Consider the following 16,128-nt stretch of genomic DNA (forward strand, 5'->3'; position numbering starts at 1 on the left):
AGCTGCCGCAAGCCTTGCTTCCACTAGGCGCTGCTGTTCCGCAGCTTGTCGCTTCTTACTAGCAGAGTAGGAGATAATTAATCCCCTTGCATAGGCCTTAGCGGTTTCCCAGAGCATCGATGGACTACTAGCTGATTTGGAATTAATAGATAGGAAAGTTTTGAATTCGGAAGTAAAGTAGTCTATAAATTTATTATCTTTAGAATAAAAGGATTCAGCCTCCAATGTCTAGATGGTACTGAATTATCTTTGGGTTTAATATTTAAATATACCACTGCATGGTCAGAAATAGTGATATTTCCAATTGTGCAGGATACAACTAAATCTTGAAGCGTTTTGGGGGTTAGAGAAAAGTCTATTCTGATGTGGACCACTTGTGTGGATTAGAAAAAAATGTGAAGTCTTTGTCTGAGGGATGTAACAACCTCCAGACATCCACAAGTCCTAGTTCTCCACATAAGCCCATGATTTGTTTGGACTGTGAGGAGAGCAATAGGGGACCACTAGGCACTCGGTCCATCCATTACTTTTTGTAGGATTTTCCATTCAAGGGCATGAGTTTTTCCATTCCAGGCTGTGATGCTGCCTGTCAATATAATCTCCACCACACATCCATAGAAGTTTGTCAAAGTTTTACATGTCTTAATGAACCTGCATAAACTTCTAAGCAAATAGAGATGCTGACATGCTTTCTTTGTAATAGCACTTGCGTGCTTGGCCTAAGACATGATCCTCTGAAATAATAATGCTGAGGAATTTAAAGTTGCTGACTCTCTCCACCTCTGATCATTTGATGAGGACTGGCTCATGGAGTCTTGGTTTCTTCCTCCTGAATTCAATAATTAGCTCTTTGGTCTTGCTGACATTGAATGAGATGTTATTATTTTGGCACCACCCAACCAGATATTCAATCTCTTTCCTATATGCTGATTCGTCACCACCTTTGATTTGGACCTGTGCTTAGTCTCACAGTCATAAATATAAAGCGAGTTAGAGCAGGGGGGCTAAGCACACAGCCTTGTGGTGCACCTGTGCTGCTGGTGATTGTGGAGGAGGTGCTGTTGCCAATCCGAATTGACTGGGATCTGCAGGTGAGGAAATAGAGGATCCAATTGCAAAGGAGGTATTGAGGCCGAGGTCTTGAAGCTTATTGATTAGTTTTGAGGGGATGATAGTAGTGAATGCTGAACTGTAATTGATAAAGCACATCCTGATGTATGCATCTTTGCTGTCCAGATGTTCCAGGGTTGAGTGAAGAGTCAACAAAATAGCATCTGCTGTGAACCTGTTGTGCCAGTAGGCAGGTTGGACTGGATCCAAATTGCTCCTTGGGCAGGAGTTGATATATTTCATCACCAACCTTTCAAAGCACTTCATCGGATTGCATGTAAATGCTTCTGGACAACAGTCATTAAGGCAGGTTATTGTATTCTTCTTGGGCACCAGTATAATTGAAGCCTGCTTGAAGCAGGTGGGTATCTGAAACTGCCAAAGCGAGAGGTTAAAGATATCACTGCAGCCAGTTGAACAACACAGGTCTTTAGTACTTGGCCAGGTACCCGTTCTGAGCTGGATGCTTTCCTTGGGTTAACCCTCCGAAATGACACTCTTATATCAGCCTCAGGGACTGAAATCACAAGGTCCTTCGGGGATGTGGGGCTTTGTGAAGGTGCCTCCATATTTTGACGGTCAAAACTAGTATAGGAACCATTGAGTTGATCTGGGAGTGAAGTCTTGTTGTCACCTACATTGCTAGTTTTCATTTTGTGAGAGGTAATAGCATTCAAGCCCTTCCACAGCGATCAGACATCCTTCATTGATGTAAGTGAAATTCAGAATTGCCACTTCATAGATGAGATGGCTTTTTGGAGATTGTGCCTGGACCTGTTGAACCTTATTTGGTCACCAAATCTGAATGCCATTGATCTGGCTGTCAGTAGGTCGCAGATCTCATGGTTCACCCAGGGCTTCTGGTTGAGGCAGACTGAAAGATCTAGTGGGGACACACTGGCTTTGACTATTTTTATGAAACCTGTGACAACTGTAGTGTATTCATTTAGATCCTTTGAGTCCTTGAACACGGCCCAGTCTGCTGACTTGAAGCAATCCCGTAGCAGCTCCTCTGCCTCCCACAGCCACCTCTTTGTTGTCCTTATCTCTGGAGCCTTGCATAGTATTAGGTCCAATAATCGGGAAGTTTGTCTGCAGATTTTTAAAACTCTAGTTTGTCTGCATCTGGAGTATTGCATTAAATTCTGGTCACCCCATTATTGAAAGGATGTTGAGGCTTTGGAGGCAGGGATGAAGAGTTTACCTGGATGTTGCCTGGATCAGAGAACATGTGCTAGGAGAAGAGATCAGACAAAGTAGGCTTGTTTTCTCTGAAACAGCGGAGGCTGAGAGGAGACATGATTGAATTTTATAAGATTGAGAGGACCAGATAGAATAGATAGGGTACATCCGTCTCCCACAACGCACCAGGTGGCAGCACCAATCTCGAGTCTGCCTACCTCCAGAGCCATGAAAATCCAGCACACTGAAGGTGCGTTAGTCCTCCAGGCTGCGTCCTTGATGTATCAAATTGTGGCCAGTCGTGAGACCCTGAAAGGGAGACCCGTTCCCGCAAAGAACTGAAGTCAGCGTGCAACTCTAGGTCAGGGTCTTCAAAAGAACCCTGAAAAGGTAAAAAAAAAAAAATAGAAAAAAAGAAATAGTTGTTTCTGAAGATGTGAGCAAAGGAGTCGCCATTAGGGCCATTGCCCTCCTAAGCTCCGTCCTTCATGTCATCAAGATTCAAACCCATTGAATACTTGTGGAGCTGCTAGCATGTTAGAAATATTGGCGAAGAAATAGGAAGCAACATTAATGGGAAAGGTTTTTTGAACTGGATGGAAGTGTGTAGTGGAGGTCTCCACGAAAGATGTTAGTTTTGGGATCACTACTTTTCTTGATATACTTTAATTATTTTGATTTGTGTGTTCAGGGAACAATTTCCAAATTTGCAGATGACATAGGACTTCGAGGAAGAGTGGATGATGAAAGATTTCAATGTGATGTGGATAGTCTAGTGAATGGGTCGTAAAGAGGCAGTTGAAACTTAATACTGAGAAATGGCGGGGGGGGGTGGTGGTTAGCACAGTAGTGTAGTGGTTAATGCCATTACTGCGCCAGCAATCTGATTTCAATTCTGCCACTGTCTGTGGGGAGTTTGTATATCCTCTCTGTGCCTGTGTGGATGTCCTTCAGATTCTCAGATTTCTCAGATTCCAATTCCGTATGGGTTGGTATAAGTAAATGGGTCACAGGCATGTAATTGGACATGTAGGTGTGTTGGACTGTTACCATTCTGTTTTTCTAAATAATTGAAATAAATAATTGCAAACCATTGGATATTTGTAGAAAGTCGAAGAAAACATAAATGGGAGACACAATATTTAAAGGTGTACAGAGACATAATGATCTTGGATTATATGACCATATTCCATCAATAGTAGGACAGGTGGAGAAGGTAGTTTAAGAAAAGCTGGGGCTTTATAAATAGTGGCAGATTAATAGTGAATACAATCTTCCCATGGTGGAAGAACCTTTATAAAATGTATTCTTTTCCATCTGGAGGATTGTGCTCAGTATACTAGTTTCCATACTTCATGAAAGATATAAAGGTTTAGAAGGGTACAAAAGAGCTTGGGTACCCAGGGGGAACTCATGTGGTTAGAATGAGAACATGCATACTCTACACAGACAGCACCGTGGTCAAGAATATAAATTTATATGTAAATTTAGATAATTAGAAAGTGATAAGTGGATAAATTTCTTCATGCTGTGAGTGATAAGTTGCTGTAAAGCACTGCTGGGGTAGTAATGCATGGAAATTCTATTGTAATGATCAAAAGAGCAGTTCATTTATCTGGAAGGGAAATATTTGCAGTGCTGTGGGACAAAGGACTAGCTGGACTGCTCTTGCTTTGAGTGGTATGGACTTGAATGACTTGTTAGCGTCTTTCCACACTGTAAATATTTTCTGAGGTTGTTAACTGTATTGCTGTTTGTGGATGGACGTGCAGCTATGTTACCCAAGTGCTACATGGGCTGTTAAAGTTGCTTTGATTGGAATCGAGCTGCTTGAGTGACATAGTTGGAGACAAGTGCTGGTCCCCAGAAGTGAAATCTCATTTGACCCATTCCACCACCATATTTTTCCTCCAGGAAGATGGAAAGGCCTTTGGACTTTGGGATTTACCCAGATCTGACTTCTGACCCGCTTACTTCAGTATTTGTGTGACTGGGCAAATATTGTTTTTGGCTATTAGTGTCTATTGGATAAAATCTGCAATGATGAGGCCATTAAATGATGAGGATAGACGGTTGGACATTTTAGGTAGAATTGGTTATTGCCTGCCACCATGGTGGTGTGAATGTTTTGGCGGTTATTAATCTGTGCCTAAATTTTGTCTAGCTCTTCCTGCGTACTGGTATAAACTTGAACTATAGAGTCATAGAGCACCGCAACGCAGAAACAAGCTCTTGGCCCATCTAGCCTGTGCTGAACTGTTATACTACGTGGACCAAAGCTCTCCCATCCATATGCTTAACAAAACCTCTCTTAAATGTTGCCATCAAGCCTGCATCCACCATTTCTGCTGGCAGATTGCTCCACACTCACACCACTCTCTGAATGAAGAAAATCTACCTCTGATTCCCTTAAGTATTTCACCACTCAGCCTTAACCTATAATCTCTACTTCCAGTCTCACCCAACCTCTGTGGAAAAAGTCTGCTTGCATTTACTCGATCTATACCCCTTATAAATTTGCTTACCTCTATCAAATGACCCCTCATTCTCCTACACTCCAGGGAGAAAACTCTTAACCTATTCAACCTGTCCCTGTAACCCAGGTCCTCAAGTTTCAGTAATATCCTTGTCAATTTTCTCCCTACTCTTTCAATCTTACTCATATCTTTTCTGTAAGTAGGTGACCAGAACTGCACAGAATACTCCAAATTTGGCCTTACCAAAGTCTTATGCAACGTCAACATGACCTCCCAACTCCTCTACCTAATATTCTGATTTATGAAGGCCCATGTGCCAAAAGCTCTCTTTATGAGCTCTCCCTATGTGCCTGTGATGTCACTTTCAAGGAATTGTGGATCTGTATTCCCAAATCCCTCAGTTCTATCACGTTCCTCAGTGCCCTACTGTTCACTGTGTAGGTCCTATCCTGGTTTGTCCTCCCGAATGCAACACCTCATACTTGTCTGCATTAAATTTCATCCGCCATTTTTCAGCTTTAATAGCCTTCCTCGCTTTTCACTATGCTATGCCCTCAGTCTTCTTCTTATCTGCAAATTTGCTGATCCAGTTTACCATGTTATCATCCAGATTGTTGATGTAGATGACAAACAACAACATACCCAGTATTGGTTCCTGTGGCACACTATGACTCACAGGTCTCCATTTGCGGGGGTGGGGTGGGGTAACTGTCTTCTACCATTGTCTGGCTCCTCCCGCTAATCCAATGTTGAATCCAAATTACGACCACATCCTAACACCAGGTGACTGAACCTTGATCAGCATCCCATGCAGGACTTTGTCAAAGACATGTAGACAACACACACTGGCTTTCCTTCCTCAGCCTTGCGGGTAACCTCCTCAAAAAGCTATAAGATTGGTTAGATATGATGCACAAAGCCATGTTGATTATCCTTAATCAGGTTCTATCAATCTAAGTACTTGCATATCTTGTCCCTTAGAATACCTTCCAGTAACTTACCCACAACTGACATTCATTGTCACATGACCAGTGAATATTCTCCTTGGTGTATGCTGAGGAGGAAATCTTGAAGGCTCAGGAGAAAAGGGAAGCAAGTATTTTGGAGGACATTCATATTACCATGGACTAAGTATTTGCAGCCTTAAGGTGCATAAATTTTTGGGGCCTGATTGAGTGCATTCTTGGACTTTGAGGGAGTTCAGAGAGGAAATTGTAGAGGACTTTTTGGAGATAATTGCTTCATTGTTAGCTGCTGGAACAGTGGTGAAGTTCCCAAAGACTAGAAGGTGGCCAATGTTGTTTTGTTGTTTTAAAAAGATAGCAAGAACAAGCTTTGGGACTACAAGCAGTCAGCTTGACATCAGTAATGAAGTTACTGATGGACGTGATCTACCAGCATTTAGATAGACAGTCTGATCAGGAGAAGTCGGTGTGACTTTGACAAATATTTTGTATTTTGAAGAAGTATCCAAAAGGTAGATGAGGATAAGATAGGAGATGTTATTAATTTGGATTTTAACAAGGCCTTTGACAAGGTCCTGCATGATAATCTGGTCTGGAAGGTTAGATTCATGGAATCCAGCGACAGCTAGTCAGGCAGGTTCAAAATTGGCTTGTGTGATGGTTGAAAGCTGTTTCTTGGAATGGAGACCAGTGACTCGTGGAGTGCTGAAGTTGGTGTTGTGACATGCGTGCGTGTGCGTGTGTGTGTGTATGTGTGTGTGTGTGTGTGTGGGAGAGAGAGAGAGATTTGGATGCGATTGCACAAGGCTTGATTGCTAAATTTCTGGATGACATGAAATTAATTGAGTTATAAAGGGGTCTTGATGAGTTGGGGAAGTAGGCAGAGGAATGGCAAATAGATTTCAATATAGGTAAGTGTGAGGTGATGCATTTTGGAAAGTCAAACCAATGCAGGCTTTGTAGCATAAATGGCCAAACACTAAGGAGTGTAATTGAACAGAGGGACATAGAAGTACAATTCTGTAGTCCATTGAAAGTGGCATCACAGGTAGACAGGGTGGTAAGAAGGTGTTCATCAGTCAGAGCATTGAGTATAGGAGTTGGAACTTTATGTTACAGTTGCACAGTCATTGGTGAGACTGCATCTGGAGTACCATGTATAGTTTTGGACACCCTGTTATAGGAAAGGTATGGTTAAGTGGAAGATTTATGAAGATGTGACCAGGACTAGGAGGCCTGATGAAAAGGGAGAGATTGGCCAGGCTATGTCTTTTATTGCCTGAAAGGTAAGAAAATGAGCAGTGACCTATAGAAATGCTTAAACCAGTGATAGGCATAGATAAAATGGATGGGAGCAGTCTTTTCCTCAGAGTAGAGAAGTCCAAAACTAGGGGGCATAGATTTGCTGTGAGAGGAGAAAAATTTAAAAGGGACCTGGGAGGAAACACTTTCATACAGAAGGAGGTGAGCACATGAAACAAGCTGCTGGAAGAAGTGATTGCAGCAGATACGATAGCATTTTTTGAATAAGCACTTGGACAGCTACATGGAGAGGTGTGGCTTGGAAGGATATGGACAAAACGCAGGAAATTGGAACCAGCTGGATGGAGACCATGGTCGGCATGGATTTATTGGGCTGAAGGGCCTGTATCCACACTGTCTTGCTCTATGACTCAGAAGAAGATATGTCTTTATTCATTTTTTAGATTAATGACCTTTTTTACAGCCATTTCAATGGAATTGGGTATTCTCTTCATTATTGCTGAAAGACAAACTTGGAATCTGCAAAGGAAGTAAAGTTTTGGATACAGTTAAAGTGAAATTATATTTATCTGGGTTTGCAAAGAGAAGAATTACTTTTACTGCCTTCCATCCAGTTCTTCAATTATGTTGAAGTAATTGGAACTGATTTTTAGACCAGCCATCTTAAAAGCAATCAGTATGATACTGTCTACTTATTGTCCTGATCCTTATCCAGTTTCATTCCCATAGTTACACACATCAAAGTTGCTGGTGAACGCAGCAGGCCAGGCAGCATCTCTAGGAAGAGGTGCAGTCGACGTTTCAGGCCAAGACCCTTCGTCAGGACTAACTGAAGGAAGAGTGAGTAAGGGATTTGAAAGTTGGAGGGGGAGGGGGAGATCCAAAATGATAGGAGAAGACAGGAGGGGGAGGGATGGAGCCAAGAGCTGGACAGGTGATAGGCAAAAGGGGATACGAGAGGATCATGGGACAGGAGGTCCGGGAAGAAAGACAAGGGGGGGGGGGTACCCAGATGATGGGCAAGAGGTATATTCAGAGGGACAGAGGGAGAAAAAGGAGAGTGAGAGAAAGAATGTGTGCATAAAAATAAGTAACAGATGGGGTACGAGGGGGAGGTGGGGCCTAGCAGAAGTTAGAGAAGTCGATGTTCATGCCATCAGGTTGGAGGCTACCCAGACGGAATATAAGGTGTTGTTCCTCCAACCTGAATGTGGCTTCATCTTTACAGTAGAGGAGGCCGTGGATAGACATGTCAGAATGGGAATGGGATGTGGAATTAAAATGTGTGGCCACTGGGAGATCCTGCTTTCTCTGGCGGACAGAGCGTAGATGTTCAGCAAAGCGGTCTCCCAGTCTGCGTCGGGTCTCGCCAATATATAAAAGGCCACATCGGGAGCACCGGACGCAGTATATCACCCCAGTCGACTCACAGGTGAAGTGTCGCCTCACCTGGAAGGACTGTTTGGGGCCCTGAATGGTGGTAAGGGAGGAAGTGTAAGGGCATGTGTAGCACTTGTTCCGCTTACACGGATAAGTGCCAGGAGGGAGATCAGTGGGGAGGGATGGGGGGGGGGAAACGAATGGACAAGGGGGTTGTGTAGGGAGCGATCCCTGCGGAATGCAGGGGGGGGGGAGGGAAAGATGTGCTTAGTGGTGGGATCCCGTTGGAGGTGGCGGAAGTTACGGAGAATAATATGTTGGACCCGGAGGCTGGTGGGGTGGTAGGTGAGGACCAGGGGAACCCTATTCCTAGTGGGGTGGCGGGAGGTTGGAGTGAGAGCAGATGTACGTGAAATGGGGGAGATGCGTTTAAGAGCAGAGTTGATAGTGGAGGAAGGGAAGCCCCTTTCTTTAAAAAATGAAGACATCTCCCTCGTCCTAGAATGAAAAGCCTCATCCTGAGAGCAGATGAGATGGAGGAATTGCGAGAAGGGGATGGCGTTTTTGCAAGAGACAGGGTGAGAAGAGGAATAGTCCAGATAGCTGTGAGAGTCAGTAGGCTTATAGTAGACATCAGCTGTCTCCAGAGACAGAAACAGAAAGATCTAGAAAGGGGAGGGAGGTTTCGGAAATGGACCAGGTAAACTTGAGGGCAGGGTAAAAGTTGGAGGCAAAGTTAATAAAGTCAACGAGTTCTGCATGCGTGCAGGAAGCAGCGCCAATGCAGTCGTCGATGTAGTGAAGGAAAAGTGGGGGACAAATACCAGAATAGGCACGGAACATAGATTGTTCCACAAACCCAACAAAAAGGCAGGCATAGCTAGGACCCATACGGGTGCCCATAGCTACACCTTTAGTTTGGAGGAAGTGGGAGGAGCCAAAGGAGAAATTATTAAGAGTAAGGACTAATTCCGCTAGATGGAGCAGAGTGGTGGTAGAGGGGAACTGATTAGGTCTGGAATCCAAAAGGAAGCGTAGAGCTTTGAGACCTTCCTGATGGGGGATGGAAGTATATAAGGACTCGACATCCATGGTGAAAATAAAGCGGTGAGGGCCAGGAAACTTAAAATCATCGAAAAGTTTAAGAGCGTGAGAAGTGTCACGAACATAGGTCGGAAGGGATTGAACAAGGGGTGATAAAACAGTGTCGAGGTATGCAGAAATGAGTTCGGTGGGGCAAGAGCAAGCTGAGACAATAGGTCGGCCAGGACAGGCAGGTTTGTGGATCTTGGGTAGGAGGTAGAAACGGGAAGTGCGGGTGTGGGAACTATAAGGTTGGTAGCAGTGGATGGGAGATCCCCTGAGCGGATAAAGTCGGTGATGGTGTGGGAGACAATGGCCTGGTGCTCCTTAGTGGGGTCACGATCGAGGGGTAAATAAGAGGAGGTATCCGCGAGCTGTCGCTGTGCCTCGGCAAGGTAGAGGTCAGTACGCCAGACTACAACAGCACCCCCCTTATCAGCGGGTTTAATAATAAGGTTAGGATTAGTGCGGAGTGAGTGGAGAGCAGAGCGTTCGGAAGGAGTGAGGTTGGAATGGGGACAAGGTGCGATGAAGTCGAGACGGTTGATGTCCCGTCGGCAGTTAGCGATAAAGAGATCCAGAGCAGGCAGAAGACCAGAGCGGGGTGTCTATGAAGAAGAGGAGGGTTGAAGATGGGAGAAGGGGTCATCGGTGGGGGTGGAAGAGCCCTTGCCGAAGAAGTAGGGTCGGAGACGGAGACGGCGGAAGAAAAGTTCTGCATCGTGGCGAACACGGAACTCACTGAGGTTTTGCGCTTTCATTCCCATAGTTTTTTGCTTGCATATTTTATAACGCTTACAACAGTACTCAACCCTCTTTGGGAGACTTTTTTGCAGCATCTTTTAACTTTCATGACAGCACTTGGCCTTTCTGCTATAGTTAAAATGCTATTACATTATACCAACATGGCCTTCAGCTTCAATTTTTACTGACCTGTTTGAACATTCAGTGGCTTATTTGGTGAATCTTCAGTGGGAAATAGGCATGAACTGAAACGTGAGTGTCAGCTACAAAGGCACACATATCGCCCTTTACACAAACATGGTTTACCTACCATTAAGGCTGGACCACAGCAGCAGTCTGGTGACAAGAAATAAAGTCTTGTTTGAAACAACATTATCTGGAACCTTGCAAAACTTGAAAGTGGAGCCACACCTGCTCACAATTGAAATCTCCACACTCGCCATATGTTATACCAGTGCCTTGTTTGTCAAGTTTAGGAATGCTGAAGAATAATGAGTTGAAGAATAATGACAGCTTATACACATCACTAGAATAGCACCAATGTCCAGAGAGGAATGTAAACAGCAAGTGCAGTATGCCAGACATTCCCTGCATAAAATGACTGAAATTATTCTGGAGCTTCTTATGAGAGCACAGGAAATTAGCAGTACTGCTGCAGCCACTGGAAGGAGTTGTGGCGAGTGACACTTGTAGATCTTGATCGTGACGTTGGTTTGTGCTTTGGGGCATTACAGTGGCTTCCTGCAGAGCAGAGAATTGGACCACCTTGCAAGGGCTTAAACTGCCCCTGTACCCAAGCCGATTGGTCAAGAGCGGGCATGATGAATTGGGACTACACAGTAAAACCTGAGCCTTCGATTGCAGCTGGAGGCAGGCCGTAGTTTGCCCATTCCTCGTTGACAGGCCGTACATAGTTCAAAATCTTGCTGAGGTTAACCTGTGAGGTTTGCATCATGCCTTTCAGTTGAAAGATCTGTGGTTTTTGATGGACAGAAGATTTTTGAGACTTGGGTTTTGTACAAATATTCTTAAGTTCACAGGGAAAAAAAACAATGCAAACAGTTGTATTTGAGATCTGAACTTAAGAACACCCTCTTTATAATGACTTATTAACAGTTTTGATAAAGATTTCGGCCTCTCATAGGCATTGATGGAGATTTTGAGCTCTCATAGGCATTTTCTGTTCAGTCTTTTAACGTTAAAATGAAGTTCAGCACAAAATGTATTTTTTGATACAATCTTAGATTTATTTTCATAATATTTCAATAGTCACTTGCAAAACATGTTTTAAAAGTAACATTGAGTTTTCATAAAAATGCCACACATTGGAATTCTAATCAAAATTATCTTCTAGGTTTAGATGCTATTAATGTAATTTAATATGAAATAGCTAGTTGCAAAGTCAGAGCACAGGAGGAACCCATTTGGCCTAATTTACTTGTATTGGAGCTGGTACCCCATAGGGTTAATTATGATTCTGTGTGATATTGATTCCATTCTTCAACTCCACATCTTTCTAGTTTTCACGCTAAATATATTTTAATCTGCAGACCATGGCCAACCAATGAGATTCATTGTATCATTGTCTTGTACTCTGCAGCTCCACAGACAAAAGGGGAGTGCCCTCTTTGTTCTGATTTTACATGAAGCATTGAATGTAAACTTTCGTGTACATGCTTGACTTATTAATTCCATCTTTGATTGAGAATGTAGCTGTTCAAGTTATATTTCCATTATTTTTCACAAACTTGTTGATCTGCTTTTTATCCATTTTGCCATTTAACCAATTCCTTAACTTATTAATGTAGTTGACCTGAAACACTGACTTATCCTTTTCTCCCACAGACGCTTCTTACCTGCTGAATTGCTCCAATAGATTGTCTCTTCCCATGTTCATCCAGGCCACCTTGCATAACCTCTGTAGTTTTGACAACTTATGATTCCCTGGTGTACACTACCTCATCTTCACTATGGATGTCCAGGCTTTTATACACCTCCACTCCCCATATGGAAGGTCTTAAAGCCCCCTGCTTTCTGCAACAAAGATCCAACTACAGGTTTCCCCCGCCATCCGAAGGTAGAGCGTTCCTATGAAACGGTTCGTAAGCCAAAATGTCGTAAAGCGAAGAAGCAATTACAATTTTTTTTATATGGGAAAATTTTGTGAGCATTCGCAGACCCAAAAATAACCTACCAAATCATGCCAAATAGCACACAAAACCTAAAATAACAGTAAGATATAGTAAAAGCAGGAATGATATGATAAATACACAGCCTATATAAAGCAGAGATACTTTTCCACAATCATTGCCAGCACTGTTCTCCAAAGCGAAAATCTCACGCAAGCGCTCTCGGCAGAAAATCTCACACAAGGGCTGTTGGCAAAAACACTCTCTCCAGTAACCTTTAAGCTATGAAGCTGCCAAATCATACCAAATAACACGTAAAAATACACAGCCGATATAAAGTAGAAATAATGTATGTACAGTGTAGTATCACTTACCGGAATTGGGAAAACGCGGAGCACACTGATGATGGTGTGTTAGGTTGAGTCGTTGGAGTTTAGGTGGTACAGTGGCCCCCACCCTCCAGGCCACCGACCGATACTGATCCGCGAAGCATGCAGGAATGCAGCGGTAGCCAGGAGGCACACAGCACATCTTTAAGAATAAAGCCGAAATAAACATGCTAATTAATTAGGTGCCGCCCGACACGTAATTGTCGGCCCAGATCAGTGCCGATTGCCGATACGTCGCCTCTGATCTGGGCCGACAATTACGTGTCGGGCGACACCTAATTAACTAGCATGTTTATTTTGGCTTTTTTCTTAAAGATGTGCTGTGTGCCTCCTGGCTACTGCTGCATTCTCCGCGAATCGGTATCTGTCCGTGGCCCGGGGGTTGGGGTGATGGGACACTGGGGTGTCGTCTGTTTCCATTAGAGCTGGCAGCTCATCTTCTCCTATGACTGCTCGCCTCGATGTCGAAGATCGAGGTTTGTCGTCTGCTGTGGCTGATGTGGAAGGCTTGCTTGACTGCTGAGCCTCGCGCATTTTTCTATCATACAGTTCTTTGTAAGCACTCAAACCATCCTGCAAATATCCCCTAAACTGAAGTACCCTTTCAAAATTAAAGTCATACTTTATCATTGCAGCGAAAATCTCATGCAGTTGATTCACTTTCGCTACTGCATTCGGTTTCAGTTGTTATCCTTTCCTCTTACAATAGCATCAGCTCTTCAGCTATCAGTTCTTGGTCATGGGATGCCAAAACCTCTTCAACATCATCTTTGTCAGCTTCCACAAGCCAAACTCATGTCGTCCTTACTTTGTTCACCAAGATCGAAACGCTTAATTATGTCTAGTTTTACGCTAAGTGTAACACCCTTATGAGCTCTTTTAGGCTTTTCCGACACCTTAGAACTCATCTTGCAAACGGCTGCTCACAGGCACGTGTTTCAGCAATGCCGTTCTGAATCCAGGGGAGAGCGCTGCCTTTTATTGTACGCTGATTTTTTTCATAACAGTGAAAACGCCTTCTGAAAGCTAAAACAGGGTACTAATGTAGGTCTTTCGTAACAGTGAGGTTTCGTAAAGTGAATGTTCGAAAAGCAGGGGATACCTGTAATAGCCGTCTACTAACATCTCATCTGCCTGGATGAACTTGTTCTTGCCATTTACAACTTCTTTTTTGACTCCTTTCACTTCCTAGAATTCAGAAGCATAGCCATGGACACTTTTTTATTGGCAATGTGGAATAGTCCTTTTTTCCAACCTTCTATAGTACCACTCCTCAATTTCTCACTGTATTGGTACTACTTCCTGTACCCATATGGAACTTATGAATTTTATTTCCGCCTTGCTGTTAAATTCACTTTGATCAATTCTGATACTAGCACTTTTTTTAGATCTATCTGTCCTTCACAACTGATATTTACGATGAATGCACTGCGTTCCACAGCTACCAAAACCACAACTCCTTTCATACTGTTTTAGTGATGACTAGGCGACAGGTTTGCAAAGCACTCATGCTATGTTTGGGATGACCGTCCTGAGCTCCCAGTTGCAAGCCATTTCAACTTCCCTTTTTTTAAATTCCCAGTGAGACTTGTGTGCCGAAATAAGGCCCAACACAAACCCAGGGCACAGCACCTCGTAGTCTATCTGAATAAATGGCAAACCAATGGTATGGACATTGAGTTTCCGATTTCAGGTAACTTGTATTTCCTGTTTGCCTGCCTGCCCTTTCCTAATCCACCTCCAGTCTGCCTATTTTTCTATTCTTCCTCTTCAACGCCCATCACTCAATTTTTTGTCCTGCATCTCTTTGTGATTCCATCAACTTCATCATCATCATTTTGTGCCATGTTGTATGACATGTGTAATCATGGTCTTCCATCTGTACCATGATTATTCCTGGCAAAAATTTCTCCAGAAGTGTTGCCTTCCTCTGGGCGATGTCTTTACAAGATGGGTGACCCCAGCCATTATCAATACTTTTCAGATATTTTCTGCCTGGTGTCAAAGGTCGCATATCCAGGACTTATGATATATACCAGCTGCTCATATGACCATCCACCACCTGTTCCCATGGTTTCCTGTGACCCTGATTTGGGGGGCGGGTGGGAAGCTAAGCAGATGCTACACTTTGTCCAAGGGTGACGTGCAGTCTAATGGAGGGAAAGAGCACCTTGCACCTCCTTTGGTAGAAATGTATCTCTACCCTGCCACCCATCCATTTCCTTAGTACCTGCAAATTTTACCCACCGGATCCCCAACCCTCCGTCTGGTTGTGGTTCTTTCTGTCCTTCATCTCCACCTTAATGGTTTCCATTATCACTTTGCTTACTTATCAGATTCCAGTACTAATCAAGTTCAAGTTTATTGTCATTCAACCCTGTAAATGTATGCCGCCAAATTAAACAACGTTCCTCTGGACCAAGGTGCACAATAGTGCATATAACTCACACGTGACACATAAAGTAATATTACCACAAGTAATAAAATGTATTCCAGATATGGCACAAGCTTAAGAAGTAAACCGTGTAATGCTACTATGCTTTATAAGTGATGAGACCTGGGTGGTGGCAGGGAGTTCAGTAGTCCCATGTCCTGGGGAAAGAAGCTGTCCTTGCCCTAAAGTTACGGTAGTTCCTGCCTGATAGTAGGGGATCAAAGATATTGTGGGACCAATGGAAGGGATCTTTGACAATGCTAAGGGCCTTGCTGTTTGTACGCAGCCCTTCAGAGGGTGGAATAGAGATGCCAATGATCCTCTCAGCAGTCCTCACAATCCTTTGTAGGGTCTTGCAATCAGGTACCTTGCAATTCCATACCAGATGGTGATACAGCTGGTCAGGACAATCTCAATGGTGCTGCGATAAAAATTGGTTAGAATGGGGGTTTAGAAGGAGGAGGAGGGGCCTCGCTTGCCTCAGTCTCCTTAGGAAGTGGAGAGACTGCTGTGTTTTCTCAACTAAAGAGGTGGTGCTGAGGGTGAGATTGTCCACTGGTATCCTTTGTGTTCCCACTTTTCACCCTTCCTGTTGTTTCCACCTGGATCCATCAGGCTGTTTTATATCTGCTTCCATGTATCCACCTGTGTCCCAGCTCCATCCTCCCCATCCCCTATTTGGCTTCATCTACCCATTATCCTTTTCCCTTCCTCATCCACCAATCGTCTGCTGGCTCCCTTCTCCATTGGCTATCTTCCCTCTCCACCCTCAATCCTGATGCGTGGTTTCGACTTGAAACCCTGCTAATTCCTCTCTGTCCCCACAGATGTTGCCCAGCCAGTTGAGTTCATCCAGCAAGTTATTACCTCATGACTTTTTTGCTGTCTTCTTCACATTATGTTGCTCTTACTTTTTGAGACTTTGCAATTTATGCCCATTTATACAATTGTATTTTTATGAAAATAAAGATC

At 43.7% G+C, this 16,128-nt stretch overlaps 1 protein-coding gene across 9 annotated transcripts in view; it reads left to right on the top strand.

Annotated features, from left to right (window-relative positions):
- znf423 (zinc finger protein 423) overlaps positions 1–16,128 on the top strand; it is a 403,580-nt gene that overhangs the window by 75,391 nt on the left and 312,061 nt on the right. For 2 of the 9 annotated variants that reach the window (XM_072279612.1, XM_072279613.1), the window contains exon 2: positions 7,727–7,837. The exons of the other annotated variants lie outside the window; for them this stretch is intronic. The gene's annotated coding sequence lies outside the window, so the exon portion shown is untranslated. The remainder of the gene's footprint in view (positions 1–7,726; positions 7,838–16,128) is intronic. 9 annotated transcript variants of the gene reach the window in all.

This window comes from Mobula birostris, chromosome 15 (assembly GCF_030028105.1).
Source record: "Mobula birostris isolate sMobBir1 chromosome 15, sMobBir1.hap1, whole genome shotgun sequence".
Lineage (NCBI taxonomy): Eukaryota > Metazoa > Chordata > Chondrichthyes > Myliobatiformes > Myliobatidae > Mobula > Mobula birostris.